Genomic DNA, 16,222 nt, shown 5'->3' with positions numbered 1-16,222 from the left:
GTGCAGCTACAATGTTGGAGGACTAAATTTGCCAAAAGTAATAAATAATAAATTCATTGTGGGGGCTCCAGCTAGCTCAGTTGGTAGAGCATGAGCCTCACAATCTCAGGGTAGTGGGCTCGTGTCCCACGCCAGGCACCACCCCCCCGTGGGCTCACCACCCACAGGAAGGCTCACAATCGGTGCAATGTGATCTGAGTGACAGTGCTCAGACTGCCACCCCCCAACCAACAGATAAGCAGGAGAAAATGAATGAATGAAATTCAATGTGTCATTAATGAATTAAAATGGGAATTAAATATTGAAATGTGCCATTAAAGGTTTCATTAAAATACCAACTTGTTTTGTCTAAAAAAACATATTTAATTATTTCTTTATTCATTAAATTATTTCATGGTCTGGTGTTGCAGTACATTTACAGTACTTACCTAATATCACGAGAAAATCTGAAACATCATACATTGTTGTCCACTTTAACACTACTGCAAACTACAATGACTACAATAACAGTCAATATCCTTCTAAAATCTAAAATTTATCCCAAAACATTCTTGCCTTTGGTGATTCATTCTGGGTTTACCCTGACTTTTGCCAAAGAACAACTGGGAAGAAAAAGACACAGTAGCATGTTGGCAGTAATTCTTTAACTTGCTTATATGTATTTGTTTATTGTCTTTATAACACCCACAGCTGAGTCATATTTCCTGTTTCATGTTTCCATGAGACTGGTCTGGTGAACAATCACCACTGCTCACATGGCATCCACCTTCTATTCTTAAACTTGTACGCTTAAAACTTCAGGTAGGTGTATATCGCAACTGGCATACTTTCAATCCATTGACAGTCTTCAAGGACTTTGCAGGTGTCGACTGTATTAAGTAAACCACAGCAGAGTACGGTCGGACAGCAAAATGCATGGAATAGAAAGTTGAACTATCAATAGGACAGAACAAAAAAAAAAAGAAGGTAATATTAAATATTAATATATGCAAGGCTAAACAGTGACTAGTAAAAGCACAAGAGGAATGAATTTAAAATGTAATAAATGATTTAAAAGGTTCAGGACTGTCGGTGGACTAAATGTAAACTAGCGTAACATCTATGCAGTTGTGTTATTGTTGCAATGATAAGGTTTAGAAATCATGTTTGTTGGTTCAAATTAGTTTGTGTTACCTGAACGCACCGTTAGAGGAGTTGTGGTCCAATGGTCACAACAACATGATCACCTTTCCCTAATGCCTTCAGGAAGCCTCCTAAATACCTTTCTTTAATCCTGTGATGTCATCCACGGGGGGGAAAGGAAAAGTGGATAGGAAAGGAGAGACTATTTGGATGTACCCCACGTCTGCACGCGACATAATTTCCAACTTTTTCTTTCTGCGTCTGCTTCTTCGGCAACCCCCGAACCCGGTGGTGGACAGGCGCGCCACAGCCCGGGCCGTGGTGGAGGCAAAAACTCGGGTCTGGGAGGAGTTCGGGGAGGCCATGGAGGAGGACTATCGGTCGGCCCCGAGGAAATTCTGACAAACCGTCCGGCGCCTCAGGAAGGGGAAGCAATTTTTCACCAACACCGTTTACAGTGGAGGTGGGGAGCTGCTGACCTCAACTGGAGATGTCGTCGGGCGGTGGAAGGAATACTTCAAGGACCTCCTCAATCCCACCATCACGTCTTCCGCTGAGGAAGCAGAGGCTGGGTTCTCAGAGGTAGACTCGTCCATTACCCAAGCTGAAGTCACCGAGGTAGTTGCTAAGCTCCTCGGTGGCAAGGTACCGGGAGTGGATGAGATTCGCCCTGAGTTTCTTAAGTCTCTGGATGTGCAGGGACTGTCGTGGCTGACACGTCTCTGCAACATCGCGTGGCGGTCGGGGACAGTGCCTCTGGAGTGGCAGACCGGGGTGGTGGTCCCTCTTTTTAAGAAGGGGGATCGGAAGGTGTGTTCCAACTACAGGGGTATCACACTCCTCAGCCTCCTGGGAAAGTTTATTCCAGGGTACTGGAGAGGAGGATCCGGCCGTTAGTTGAACCTCGGATCCAAGAGGAACAATGCAGTTTTCGTCCAGGTCGCAGAACACTGGACCAGCTCTATACTCTCCACTGGGTGCTCAAGGGTTCATGGGAGTTCGCCCAATCAGTCCACATGTGTTTTGTGGACCTGGAGAAGGCGTTCGACCATGTCCCTCGGGACCTCCTGTGGGGGGTGCTCTGGGAGTATGGAGTCCAAGGGCTGTCCGGTCCTTGTACGCCCGGAGCAGGAGTTTGGTTCGCATTGCCGGCAGTAACTCAGACCTTTTCTCAGTGCACATTGGCCTCCGGCAGGGCTGTCCTTTGTCACCGGTTCTGTTCATAACTTTTATGGACAGAATTTCTAGGTGCAGCCAGGGACCGGAGGGGGTCCGGTTTGGGGACCACAGGATCTCGTCTCTGCTTTTTGCAGACGATGTGGTCCTGGTGGCTTCATCAAACCTGGACCTTCAGTGTGCACTGGCACGGTTCGCAGCCGAGTGTGACGCAACTGGGATGAGGATCAGCACCTCTAAATCCGAGGCCATGGTTCTCGACCGGAAAAAGGTGGCTTGCCCCCTTCAGGTCAGTGGAGAACCCTTGTCCCAAGTGGAGGAGTTCAAGTATCTCGGGGTCTTGTTCACGAGTGGGGGGAAGATGGAGCGTGAGATCGACAGGCGGATCGGTGTAGCGTCTGCAGTTATGCGGTTGCTGTATCGGTCCGTCGTGGTGAAGAAGGAGCTAAGCCAAAAGGCAAGGCTCTCGATTTACCAGTCGATCTTTGTTCCTACCCTCACCTATGGTCATGAGCTTTGGGTCATGACCGAAAGAACGAGATCCCGGATACAAGCGGCTGAAATGAGTTTCCTCTGTAGGGTGGCTGGGCGCACCCTTAGAGATAGGGTCAGGAGCTCAGTCATCAGGGAGGAGCTCGGAGTAGAGCCGCTGCTCCTCCGCATCGAGAGGAGCCAGCTGAGGTGGCTCGGGCATCTGTTTCGGATGCCCCCCGGACGCCTCCCTCGGGAGGTGTTCCGGGCAGACCTAGGAGAGACTATGTCTTTTGGCTGGCCTGGGAACGCCTTGGGGTCGCACCGGAAGAGCTGGAGGAAGTGTCTGGGGCGAGGGAAGTCTGGGCTTCCTTGCTTACACTGCTGCCCCCGTGACCCGGCCCCGGATAAGCGGAAGAAAATGGATGGATGGATGGATGGATGTTTTGTAATTCATGTGAAGTGGGTGCAGTCAATAAATTCTGAATTTCTTCAGCGTGACAGATATCGTAATGTATCGTGGATGAAATTTCCAGCAATATACCGAGCAGAATCGCTCTATTGTGATAATACTGTTATCGTGGGAAAATAGGTTACTGGCTATACTCAGCCGTAGTAATGGTTAAAATAATAATTTCAATAATAATATAAGAATCCAGTAACTATAATACAATAATAAAACTATAATATCAATAAACAGCATTAGATAATTAGAATAAGGTAATATAATATATACTATAGCAATAATAATAGTACAATGAGAATACCAGTAAATATAAAATAAAATAATAATATGACAATATAATAATTATAAAAATAGCAATAACAATAATACTGTAGTAGTACAATTATACAATAATAATTGGCAAATCCAATGTATAGCTATTGCCCTAAGCAATAATGTAAATAAAAACCTGATCACATCTGAACATTTTCTGGGTTTCCAAACTCAGAGAAAATTGCTTGAGAATTGCGTGATGTATGATGTATTGCGCGATTGCCAACGGTCCAAGATGGCCGCCCTGTAAACGCACCGCTCTAGTTGGCGCCAGCAGTCGATGAGGCGTCTACTCTTTATTCTGCTCAAGGAAAATTGTGAGTTTATCTTTAAGGAATTAGTGTAATGCCGAGAGTAACCAGCCTGTATAAATGTGTAGAAACGACCCCCGATGGTGTGGCACGTGTTGATTTCCGGAATGAGTAGCTGTGAGCAGCCAACATTAGCAAGTGTGTGTTATTTAACCAAGGGTGTAAGAGTGTAGAATAACAAATAGATGGTGTTTAGAAATGTGATCGTTGAATGTTTTGTATAATGATGCACAATATTCTGTGGACCTCAGGCGAGAGCATGTACATTGGCTAAAGTGTGGTCCTGTGTTCTGTTACAGAATAAAAGAAACTAACTATCGAACCCATGCACGCCTGGACGAACCCATGCACGCCTGGACGTCATGTGTATATGTGATCGGGTGTGCAATCACAGCTTATTTGTTTTCAGAAATACATTTCTCTGAACTGTTTCAGTGATAAAAGAGACAGTTTGTGTCGAGCCACGATGTTAGTTTGGTTTTAACTGCAGGAGCTGACGGCTGTCTGTGCAGACAGGGGGCGGAGTCTCGAGACGTATCTGAGCCAGTGCTCGGTGCTCCCCTGTTGAGTTTGCGCCCTGGGCAGCTGCCCTCTTCGCCAATAGCAAAATCTGCCACTGCTACCGCGTGCCCGTTCTAGTCTCTATTTAATTAGTTTATTTAGTCTGAGTGCTGATCCCAACATTTCCTTTGTTTATTTTATATTTCTGTTTGGGAAAGAAACTGAGTAAAGAAGAAACAATTGAAAGGACAGCATAGAAAGGAAAAACAAAATAATCAAAATAGACAAAAGGAATAAGAAGTGTACTATGTGCTCTGTTGCTGTTGTTGTTAAATAAATGCCGGCTATATGTTCTTATTTATCTAAACAGGCGTTGTGGTTTTTCACCTATCCTCCTCTTTGAAAAGTCCCTCTGATGTGTATCACCTGTAACTGCATTGAGGAAAGGTTACAGAGAGATCCCAGATGTTTCTTTGCAGTCTAAAGTGGTTTCAAGCTGTGTTTTGGTATCACCGTACTGAATCGTTGTTGAACACAGTGTACAAACCATTACATTGTAACTCTGGATGTATGTTCAGCATCATTTTCCTGTTGGAAGGTGAACCTCCACCTCAGTCTCAAGTCTTCTGAAAGATTAACAGGTTTTCCTCCAACAATGTCCTGTATTTGGCTCCATCCATCTTCCCATCAACTCTGGTCAGCCTCCCTGTCCCTCCTGAAGAAAAGCCTCCCCACGGCATGATGCTGCTGCAACTATATAGGCCGATGTCACATATTTCTAGAATATGGCTCAGCACAGTAATGGATGAACTTTATAGAACTTGTTAGATGATTTTTCCCTCTTTATTTTCCTTGGCTTCTCAGACCCTGAGGGCTCCTCAGAAGAGTTGCCCTCTGCTGACGAGGAGCCGGCCCTATCTTCTGCTGCGATGGACGAAAGCGAGGCCTCTACTGAACCCTCGCAGAACGCTGAGGAGAACAGTGAGGAGAACGCCAGCGAAGGAGCCGCAGGAGAGAAGATGGAAGGTGATGGAGTGGAGAAGAAGTGAGTGTCACCAGAGAGATGCTCTGCAGTGTAAACACGGTGATATTTCACTCTATAATAGCTTTCCCATACGATCCTCACCTCTGCTGGTTGGCGGCAGGCTGCTCCTCTCATGGATGCAGCGTTGCTTTGCCAAACAATCTGACCTGTCACACCCACATTCATCCCGTGTCATCGTTATCAGACAGATGTGTAAGTCCATGAGCCCGCGGTCACGGAGGCTGGGAGGGGAGGAATTTGGTATTGCTAAAATTTGATGATTCATTTTACTCCTAAATCTGGTTTTGAATCTCCCAAGAGAGTAGTATCCACTGCTTGAATCTTTTCCTCAGGAAATTGTTTTCAGGAGAAATCCATGAGAATGAAAGTTTGTGTTAGGGAAAGTTGGAAATTCCCCCTGAGCTGTTCCTCCTCATAGCTTTAGACCTCCTTTCCTTTTAACACTCCTGACTGAGGCAAACAAATCATGTAGGAGGAGGTATTATAACACAAGTCTTTGAAATCCAACTGGACAATGTCGGGTTGGAAATCCAGTCTGTCTTAGTGGGTTTAAACCCCGACACCCACCTGCATCACTCTTTACCTTCACGGCAGCTTTGTGGAATGTTTCTGGCCCTCATTTATTATTGAGATGGATGGAAATCATGTTGTGTTCAAAATACATAGTGTAACGAACAGGCAGTTCGTTCCTCATTTAAGCATTCACAGCACTTTATTCCAGCACTTTAAATGCTCACCAGCACTTTGAGCAGCACACAGCACTTTAAAATGACGCTATTTGCACATATAAAGGAAATTTGCATAAAATTGTTGTTTTTAACTTGTTTATTGAATCATCTGTTGTCGTCCGTCGATCCGGCCGTCTGTGGAGGCAACACGACAATTAATTGATAAATTGAAAATTGTGCAAATGTGTATTTAAAACTAGTTGATGTGTGTGCTGTGAATGTTTGAAGATGTGGGTGAGAGTGTTGTGTGGTGTGTGTGAGAAGAGAGTTTTGACTTACCTTCTTCTCTTGTGTTCAGGCCGGTGTCTGGGTAAAAGATTCCCCCTGGAAAGTTCCGGGCTGAACCAAGAGGAGGAGCAAGTGGGGGTGTTGCACTTAGCAGGGTTTAGGATTTAGTTTATTATTTATGTGTTTGGTTTTTAGATATATTTGTTAATATGGGTTTTCTTTCAATAACTTAAAGTTAGGGTTTTGGTTAGGAGAATTTTAACTTAGTTTTAAGACACTAATGTTAACTTTTATCACCTATGGAGTTTTAAATGGTTTCATCCAGTTGAGTGGACTGTATTTAAGGCACCTTTTAACATCATTCATGGTTCTGCTGCTGGAGAAGCCACACTCCTGAATCCTCCAATGCACTTTTTGTTGTGCACCTTTGTAAATTAAAAAAAAAAAAAAAGATGTGGACCACCCAAAAAGCGGACTCTGTCATCTCTTATTTACTCACTGTTTAAGCCGCTCTCCGGCCAGTCTGAGGCCATATCGGGCATCCGAAGTTACACATAGTTTGTCATTTTTGTTTTCTGAAACTGTTGCTGTAAGTGGCAACACTTCACTGGACCAACTCAGCCGGTCCAGAGATTCTGTCCCTCCTTCATTCAACTCAATCAGTTTAATCCAATTCAGTCCATCTATTGATTTCACACTTTTTCTGATGATCACTTCACTTATAATTCAGAAACCTTCATCCATCCGTTCATCTTTTGTGTTGCTACATTTGTTTAATTCAGGGTTTCTGGGGGCTAAAGGCAGGGTGCACTCTGGGTAATCACCATCAATACACCACTCTAGAGTCAGCTGTTGTTCTTGAACTTGTGTTTTTGGGGAAGAAATTAGAAACCCCCCACAGCCACGAGGCAGACGAACAAATTCCACACAGAAAGGATAGAAAAGAGGAATATGTGTCTGAGGCGAGTGCGCTAATCACTACTCCCCTGTGCAGCCTTGAGTTAGAAACAATTGTGCATCAGATCAACTCTACAGTCTAATATAGTGTTTCCCAAAATACTTTGACATGAAACCTGAAGATTTAGGGTCATGTTGCCCAAATCCTTACATTGGTCCGGGGCACTGCTCCACTTCTAAAAAAGAAAGGTCAAAATTTTTCTTATTGATTGTTTGGCGCTGATGCAACAACTCAGTGAGATTAATGCTCCATACATCCAGAAACACATCAGCCTCCGTACATGAAACTACAGGTGTTTTATTTTTTAAATCAGAACTCAAAACTACTGAGATACTCAGAAAACAAAATGCTGAAGTTAGAAATGTTTGCAGGTTCAGAAATCTTGTTTGATGCAGCAACATCCCAAAATCTAACAAATGTTGAGATTATTACATGGAGTAGAAAATGAGTTTCCTAATAACAGCTCCCTCAAGCTATACATGTTTTTACATCTTGCTTTTAAACTAAACTTTTATTTAGACAGAATTCTGTGTATTTATCTTGATATGAACCTCATGTCTTTAGTTTAAAGGCCTTTGGTCCAATCAGACCTCAAATTGATGCTCACCTGAGCTCAGACCTCCTGTTTGGTCTTAGTTTGCTCCTTTAGTGATTATCAGGGTTCCAATGGCAGCGTCAGAGATTTGCTCAGCCTTGATTTGCTTCTTACATGTTTAGTTTCTTCCTAAACCCTGGTTATAAAATAGTAGTTGATTCAGGTACACAATGATTGCTCAGGTAGGAATCAGAAATTGGATAGAGCATCAATGGATCAGTGGCCCACTTGGTGACAAGGCTGTGATCAAGAGACACACTTATTGTTTAATCTGCTTCATGTCAACAACTCTTAATGGAACAATCATTTATTATTGTTTATGAAATTAATACTGGAGGAGGGTCAAATAAGCCCCCTGTGTTATTTTACCTTGTGTGATCAATAGAATGGATTAATACGTTCTTGGGTTTTAATCTGAAGTCTCCTCAATGCAAATCTACTAAAACATAGTCCTGTTTACTGTTTGTGTATTTACGGTCAAATCCAGTTTTTAAAGGTTGGTTTGCTTGCTGACATTTGACACGATTTTGGGATGTTGCTGTTCTGCACATGCAAACACTTCTAACTTGAGGGTTTAGTTTTCTGCGAGTATCTGAGTAGTTCTGAGTTCTAAAGATGAACACCTGTAGTTTCATGCATGGAGGCTGATGTGTTTCTGGATGTATGTAGCATTAATGTCACTGAGTTGTTGCATCAGTGCCAGAGCATCAATGAGAAAGACTTAGATTTCCCAAATTAGAAGAGCTGAAAAGACCACAGAAAAAGATGACTAAAGATCACCAATAGTTTATTTGATAAATCAGGGTTATTTAAATTTACAGAGATGATAGAACTACAAATTAGTTATTACAGGTGATGGCAGTCATGAAAGGCCCAAGGGGGCGGGGCTTAAGTCTTTTCATCAGTGTTATGTCACACTGAGCCTTTGTGACATCACCAAACAGAGTTTACAGACCCGGGTGGCTTGTCAAATATCTCTTATTCTCACGAGCGACCAGTCCGTGAACATTTTTCACCAGAACTTCAACTATTTTCAAACTACCAGTACATTAACTTCATTCTATCAGTCCTTTAACTGGAGAAGTGAGTATGTTGATTGTTTTTTGCTAGAATAGGTAAAGATGAAGTTGCATTATCTGTTGATGGAGTTAGTATTGAGAAGGTATCAGAGTTTAGGGTTCTGGGAATCATATTGGATGACAATTTGACATGGAAATCACATTATCATATGTTTTAAAAAAGCTGTCAAAGAACATTTTCAATTTGAACAAAGGTAAATATGTTGTTGAATGTTGTATTGTTCACTTATATCGCCATACTTGAGTTATTGCCCACACGTGTGGGGTTATACAGATATGAGCAATTTATTGCCTTTGTTTTTAGTGCACAAAAGAGAAAATTGAATCTTCCACAGATTTCAGTTTAAAGAACATACCAATAGTTTATTTGATAAATCAGGGTCATTTAAATTTACAGAGATGATAGAACTACAAATTAATTATTACAGGTGATGGCAGTCATGAAAGGCCCAAGGGGGCGGGGCTTAAGTCCTTTTATCAGTGTTTTGTTACACTGAGCCTTTGTGACATCACCAAACAGAGTTTACAGACCCGGGTAGCTTGTCAAATATCTCTTATTCTCACAAGCGACCAGTCCGTGAACATTTTTCACCAGAACTTCAACTATTTTCAAACTACCAGTACATTAACTTCATTCTATCAGTCCTTTCACTGGAGAAGTGAGTATATTGATTGTTTTTTTTGCTAAAATAGGTAAAGATGAAGTTGCATTATCTGTTGATGGAGTTAGTATTGAGAAGGTATCAGAGTTTAGGGTTCTGGGAATCATATTGGCTGACAATTTGACATGGAAATCACATTATCATATGTTTTAAAAAAGCTGTCAAAGAACATTTTTAATTTGAACAAAGGTAAATATGTTGTTGAATGTTGTATTGTTCACTTATATCGCCTTACTTGAGTTATTGCCCACACGTGTGGGGTTATGCATAAATGAGCAATTTATTGCCTTTGTTTTTAGTGCAGAAAAGAGCAAATTGAATCTTCCACAGATTTCAGTTTAAAGAACATACCAATAGTTTATTTGATAAATCAGGGTTATTTAAATTTACAGAGATGATAGAACTACAAATTAATTATTACAAGTGATGGCAGTCATGAAAGGCCCAAGGGAGCGGGGCTTAAGTCCTTTTATCAGTGTTATGTTACACTGAGCCTTTGTGACATCACCAAACAGAGTTTACAGACCCGGGTGGCTTGTCAAATATCTCTTATTCTCACAAGCGACCAGTCCGTGAACATTTTTCACCAGAACTTCAACTATTTTCAAACTACCAGTACATTAACTTCATTCTATCAGTCCTTTAACTGGAGAAGTGAGTATATTGATGGTTTTTTGCTAGAATAGGTAAAGATGAAGTTGCATTATCTGTTGATGGAGTTAGTATTGAGAAGGTATCAGAGTTTAGGGTTCTGGGAATCATATTGGATGACAATTTGACATGGAAATCACATTACCATATGTTTTAAAAAAGCTGTCAAAGAATATTTTCAATTTGAACAAAGTTAAATATGTTGTATTATTCACTTATATCTCCTTACTTACTTAACTTTTTCAGCATTATATTTTTGTATTTTCAGCTCCAGCATTGTATTTGCTCCAGGAAATGCACATTTTTCTAATGTCTTTTGTCTTTTGTTTATCTTCAGTTTTTTTCAGAGGAGACAAGTAAACACTGCGAGGACAGCTATTACAACAAACAGACACTCTATAGAGCCTAGTTCACATTCTCACAGTCGACAAATCAACAACCATGACAACCACGGTACCCATGTCTTTCCCCTACGTACAGCCTGCATACTGCTACGGCCCACAGGCTGCGCAGTACTGCATCCCACTTTACTATGTCCCGGTGTACTACGTCCCGGTGTACTACGTCCCACAAAACAATGTACCACAGCCTCACCAGGACGGCATCCCACAACCCCAACAGTGCGGTGTCCCACAAGATGGTGTCCCACAACCCCAACAGTACGGGGTCCCACATCCTTACCAGTACGGCATCCCACAACCTTACCAGTACAGCGTCCCACAATATGGCGTCCCAGGGCCCCAACAGTACGGCGTCCCACAATATGGCATCCCAGGGCCCCAACAGTACGGTGTCCCACAATATGGCGTCCCAGGGCCCCAACAGTATGGTGTCCCACAATATGGCTTCCCAGGGCCCCAACAGTACGGCGTCCCACAATATGGCGTCCCAGGGCCCCAACAGTACGGTGTCCCACAGGCTCCACAGGTAAGTGTCTTCAGTTGTTAGACTTAGAAAATATTAGATTTGAATAATCATCTACAAATACAACGTACAACTGGTACTGGTCAAGTCAGGCTCTAGACCAGTATTATGAATCCCCTCATACTTCAAGTGTCAACATTTTATAGAACCTTAAATAAATCAGGGTATTTCTTAACTCCTGCTGCAACAGTGCCATCTGCTTTTACAGTACGTTTACCTCTACTCCTTCTACAGAATCCATTCAGCTGCTCTGATTTGACTGAACAAAAGAAATTAGATTTATTTGGTGCACTCCAGACTTTTGTCCAAAAACTAACACTGACATTGTATCTATGAAATGAAGTACCATGTTTTTGTCAAAGAATTTGAAGCCAAAATCTGCTGTGCTAACTCGAACTTTTAAAAAAATGAAACAAAGACGCCCAAAGTAGACCTTTCCTGGTTTCTGAAGAAGGGCATTGTGACGTCTTCCTCCCTGTGTCTTTCTATGGATGTTCAACATGTATTTTCCCTGTTTGTGCCATCTTGTAGCAGTCACCACAGAGTGGACAGCAACAGCAGCCTGAGATGCCTCAGACTCATGAGATGTCTGAGGAGGCTGAGGAGGGACAGCAGCCTGAGAAGGAACAGCAACAGGTACAGCAGTGTGAAGAGCCTGAACTGGAAGAGAGCCATGAGCAACCAGAACAGGTACACCATTGTGAAGAGCCTGAACAGGAAGAGAGCCATGAGCAGCCAGAACAGGTACAGCAGTGTGAAGAACCTGAACTGGAAGAGAGCCATGAGCAACCAGAACAGGTACACCAGTGTGAAGAGCCTGAACTGGAAGAGAGCCATGAGCAACCAGAACAGGTACACCAGTGTGAAGAGCCTGAACTGGAAGAGAGCCATGAGCAACCAGAACAGGTACAGCTGCATGAGGTGGTACAGCTGCATGAGGAGGTACAGCTGCATGAGGAGGTACAGCAGCATGAGGAGGTACAGCTGCATGAGGAGGTACAGCTGCATGAGGAGCCTCAGAAATGTGAGAGCCGAGAGCAACATGACCAGCCAGAACAGGGAGAGAATTCTCAACAGACATCAGCACAGCCTGAACGTCAACCGGAGCCTGAGAAGAAACCACTGAACGTCCTGAACGTGTCAGCGAACAGCGATGTTCAGCTGAATAAATGTGCGACTGCTTGGAGGCCCGGCTTTCAGAGAAGGAGCACTGTGAAGGATCCTGAGGCACAGGAAACAGAGGTACAGACTAACACACTACCTACACTACGCTAATATTCCTGAATAAACTCTGTTTAGTTGATGAGGTTCAAGCTTACATAAACTAACAGAATCCATCATAATTTAATTCTGCATAGATTAGAGGAGCAAAACGAGTCGCTCTGAATGAAAAAATGACCTGAAGATATTTTTGAGTGGTTCATCAACAATGACCCAGAAAGATTGACTGAGACTGTTTACTTGTTCAGAGAAATGACATGACCAGGAGTAACAAGATAATTGTAATAATCGGTTCTGACAAGCTTACAAGCACTTCAGAAATGTCATTAGTTCAGTTCAGTTCAGTTAATTATCGGATTTGTTTGCATGTGTGCATGTAAATGGGCCAATGGATTGATGATCTCAGTGATTAACCACATCTTCTAATTGGTTCCTCCCAGGAGCTCTTGAGGAAATTCCGGAGTATCCTCAACAAGCTGACTCCGGAAAAGTTCGACCGGCTGATCAAGCAAGTGACTGAGCTGCCAATCGACACTGAGGAGCGGCTAAGAGGGGTCGTTGAGCTCATCTATGAGAAGGCTATCGACGAGCTCAACTTTGCCACAACTTACGGGAAGATGTGCTGCTGCCTGGCAACTGTAAGTGTGCTTTATTATTTATTAGAATATAGAGAAACATCAGAGTGGACATTTTAAAACAAAGGACATTGGCTTCTAGTTGTTAATTTGTTTGCTCGGAAGATGTTGGTGGAATTCCTGAATCCAAACTGAATGCAATCTGCCTTCGGTGTGTCTTTCTTGACTTTAATCTATCGGATATGCAGCTAAAAACTGCTGAACTAGCTAACAAAGTTCCAGCTTTCGATTAAGCTGCTCAGGTGACAGAAAATTAATTGATGAAATGCACATGGTTGGTCTGCTCACTTTTTTGTCTTATATGGAAGAAAGAAATTGTTTTAAACCAGTTGTCTGAAATCGTCACCTTGGGCAAGCTGGAAAAAAAATAGTTCTTTAAGATATTTGTTAAACTGAGAGGATAAACCAAATTAATCCACGATGAAAATAATGAAGGTCTGATTTGTTTTCATCTTTTGTTTTGGAAACCCATTAATTTAGTAATGAATGTTGGAATATGTATAGTTACTGTTGGGATTAGACTTCTGTTAGTGAAACATGAAGTAATGATCTACCACTGTGAATGATCCTGTCAGAAGAACTGTTGTCTTAAGAGTACCTAGAAATGATGGATGGATGTAGAAATGTCTGCTTTGTGCCACATTGTGGAGCGTTTGTAGTGGTTTGCTTCTTCTCCTAACCTCAACCTGTCTGTGGTTCACAGTTGAAGGTGCAGATGCCCGGCAAACCCAACAGCACCGTCAGCTTTCAGAAGCTGCTGTTGAACTGCTGCCAGAAAGAGTTCGACAAAGACAGAGTGGATGATGCAACGTTTGAGAGGAAGCAGAAGGAAGTAGACTCTGCTGCATCGGTATGCATTGATTACAATTCTCACAAAAATATGTCTGAATACCTCACCGAGGCTGATATTCATATTTGCTATTTGCACAGTGCTAATCTTTGTTTGTCTTGTTTTCTCTAGTCGACGGAGCGCCGACAGCTTCAGGAAGAGCTAGAAGAAGCCAAGTGCAAGGCCCGAAGGCGCTCCATTGGAAACATCAAATTCATTGGCGAGCTGTACAATTTGAAGATGCTGACCGGCTCCATCATGCATGAGTGTGTGGGGAAGCTTTTCAAGATCAACAGTGAAGAGTCACTGGAGTGCTTATGTAGGCTGCTCACCACCTCCGGCCAGACTCTCGACCTGACGAGGTCCAAGGTGAGACTGATGAAGCCGATTCATCGATTCTATGTTAATGTTTGAGCAGAAGTTACTGGTTTGATATTTGAGAAAAATACACTTATTAGTTCTCTTATTGAAAATTATAAAAAATATATTTATGTTGGATTCAAACTTGCATGGAGTGAATGATGGTAGAGCACAAACAAGGGGGGTAACTTAGCTTATCTGCAGAAAGTGAGAATACATAAACAACCAAATGCATGAAGGTTTCCTGTTGGGAATTTATCCTAAATCAGCTGTACTGTACTGCTGAGATGCTTGGAGAGACACAAATGACCCAAAGACCATCAGGCTACATTTGTACTGTACTGCCGTCGCTTTCACAACAACAAACAGGGAAACTGCTATGAATCAAACCAGTCGAGTGAAATAAGTTGTAAATCCTCCAAAACTGCTATTTATTGTTGTGAAACAGAGAAACACAAATATAACACTGTGTCACCTTCTCCATGTTTTTTCCATCAGTCTCGAATGGACCAACATTTCACCCAAATCGAAACGGTCATCAAGGAGCGCAAGACGTCATCCAGGATCCGCTTTATGCTTCAGGACGTGGTGGACTTGAGACTGGTGAGTGTTTGGTTTAGAGGTTTGTTTGGTTTTCAGCCCTCAAAACACTGATACAACTGCATGGACAAGTGATTTTAATAGAGACATTTGGCTGTCAAATACCTGAGCGACAAACAAAACCTCCATGTTGAGCATTGTGACCTGGTACAACTGATAGATTGTCCTATAAATTGAAAGTGATTTTCTGGTAACACATGTGCATCTCAACAGTGAATGTTTATCGATAACTAGCATTTGTTTTGTTTTTAATTCTCTGTGCTGTTTGTGAATTAGTGAAACAAAAAAAACTGAAGAATATGCTTTGGTCATGAAATTGCAGAATGAATAATGAAATACATTTGTGTTTCTCAGAACAACTGGGTCCCAAGGAGAGCCATCCAGGGCCCAAAGACCATCAGTCAGCTCCACATGGAGGCTGAAATGGAACATGTTGAAGAGCAGAGGAAAGTTCTTAAGCATATGGACTTCACGAGACAGACTGGTGAGACCCACGGTCCAAATCCTCTTTAAGTCTTAGAATGACATCGGCACAACCCCAGTGACTCAGGAAGCCTGCATACAGGCAGACTTCCTGTCCCTCGGCCTGCAGAGATGCTATTGTGTCCAACAGCAGACAGGAAGAGTCCTTACTTCCATCCGTCTTGTAGCTGACTTATAATATGGCGTCATGTATAGCAGAAATAGTGAAACATGAATAATTCAATATAATATGAAAAACTAACAGTTACGCTTACAGTTAGCAGGAGCTGTAGCTACTTGGTAGGAACTGTAACAAGACATACAACCAAACTTAGTAAAATATTCAGACACACAATATTTTAAACTAGAGACACTTTTAGACAAGCTGAAATTCAGGACCAAGCCTGGATTTGGGGAAATACACTTTAAATACAATGTTGCTGGACCTCTGACGCCTGCGTGAAATTGTTGAAAAACTGTATAACATGGGACCTTTGATAAGTACACTTCTGTGGTTGTGTGTTTCCTCCTAGATCTTCGCAGCCTGAGAGAGCTGGAGGATCAGCAAGAAGAAACTGTGCCTGAGACAATCTACAGAGATCTCATTGACCCCATCAAGATCCTAAAGTTCTTGAAGGTGAGACTCACTACAGTCAGGGCTGAGCTTCACCTCTCAGTAACATCACCAGCAGCTGGATGGAAACTCTAAACTTTTCTTCCTGCTGTTTTAACACAGGCTCCAGTAGGTGAGGAGACCCAGCTGCATATGCCGGATCACCACGCCTGGAAGCTTGGCGGTAGAGGATGGGGAAAATCCAGTGACTCAGGTAAGATCTCCTCCTGAGCTGCAGCTTCAATACATGGGAATGTCAATTGGGTAGAAAGC

The sequence above is a fragment of the Lipophrys pholis genome (genome assembly GCF_963383615.2).
Source record: "Lipophrys pholis genome assembly, chromosome: 13".
Classification (NCBI taxonomy): Eukaryota; Metazoa; Chordata; class Actinopteri; order Blenniiformes; family Blenniidae; genus Lipophrys; species Lipophrys pholis.
Note: the sequence above shows the minus strand (reverse complement) of the source record.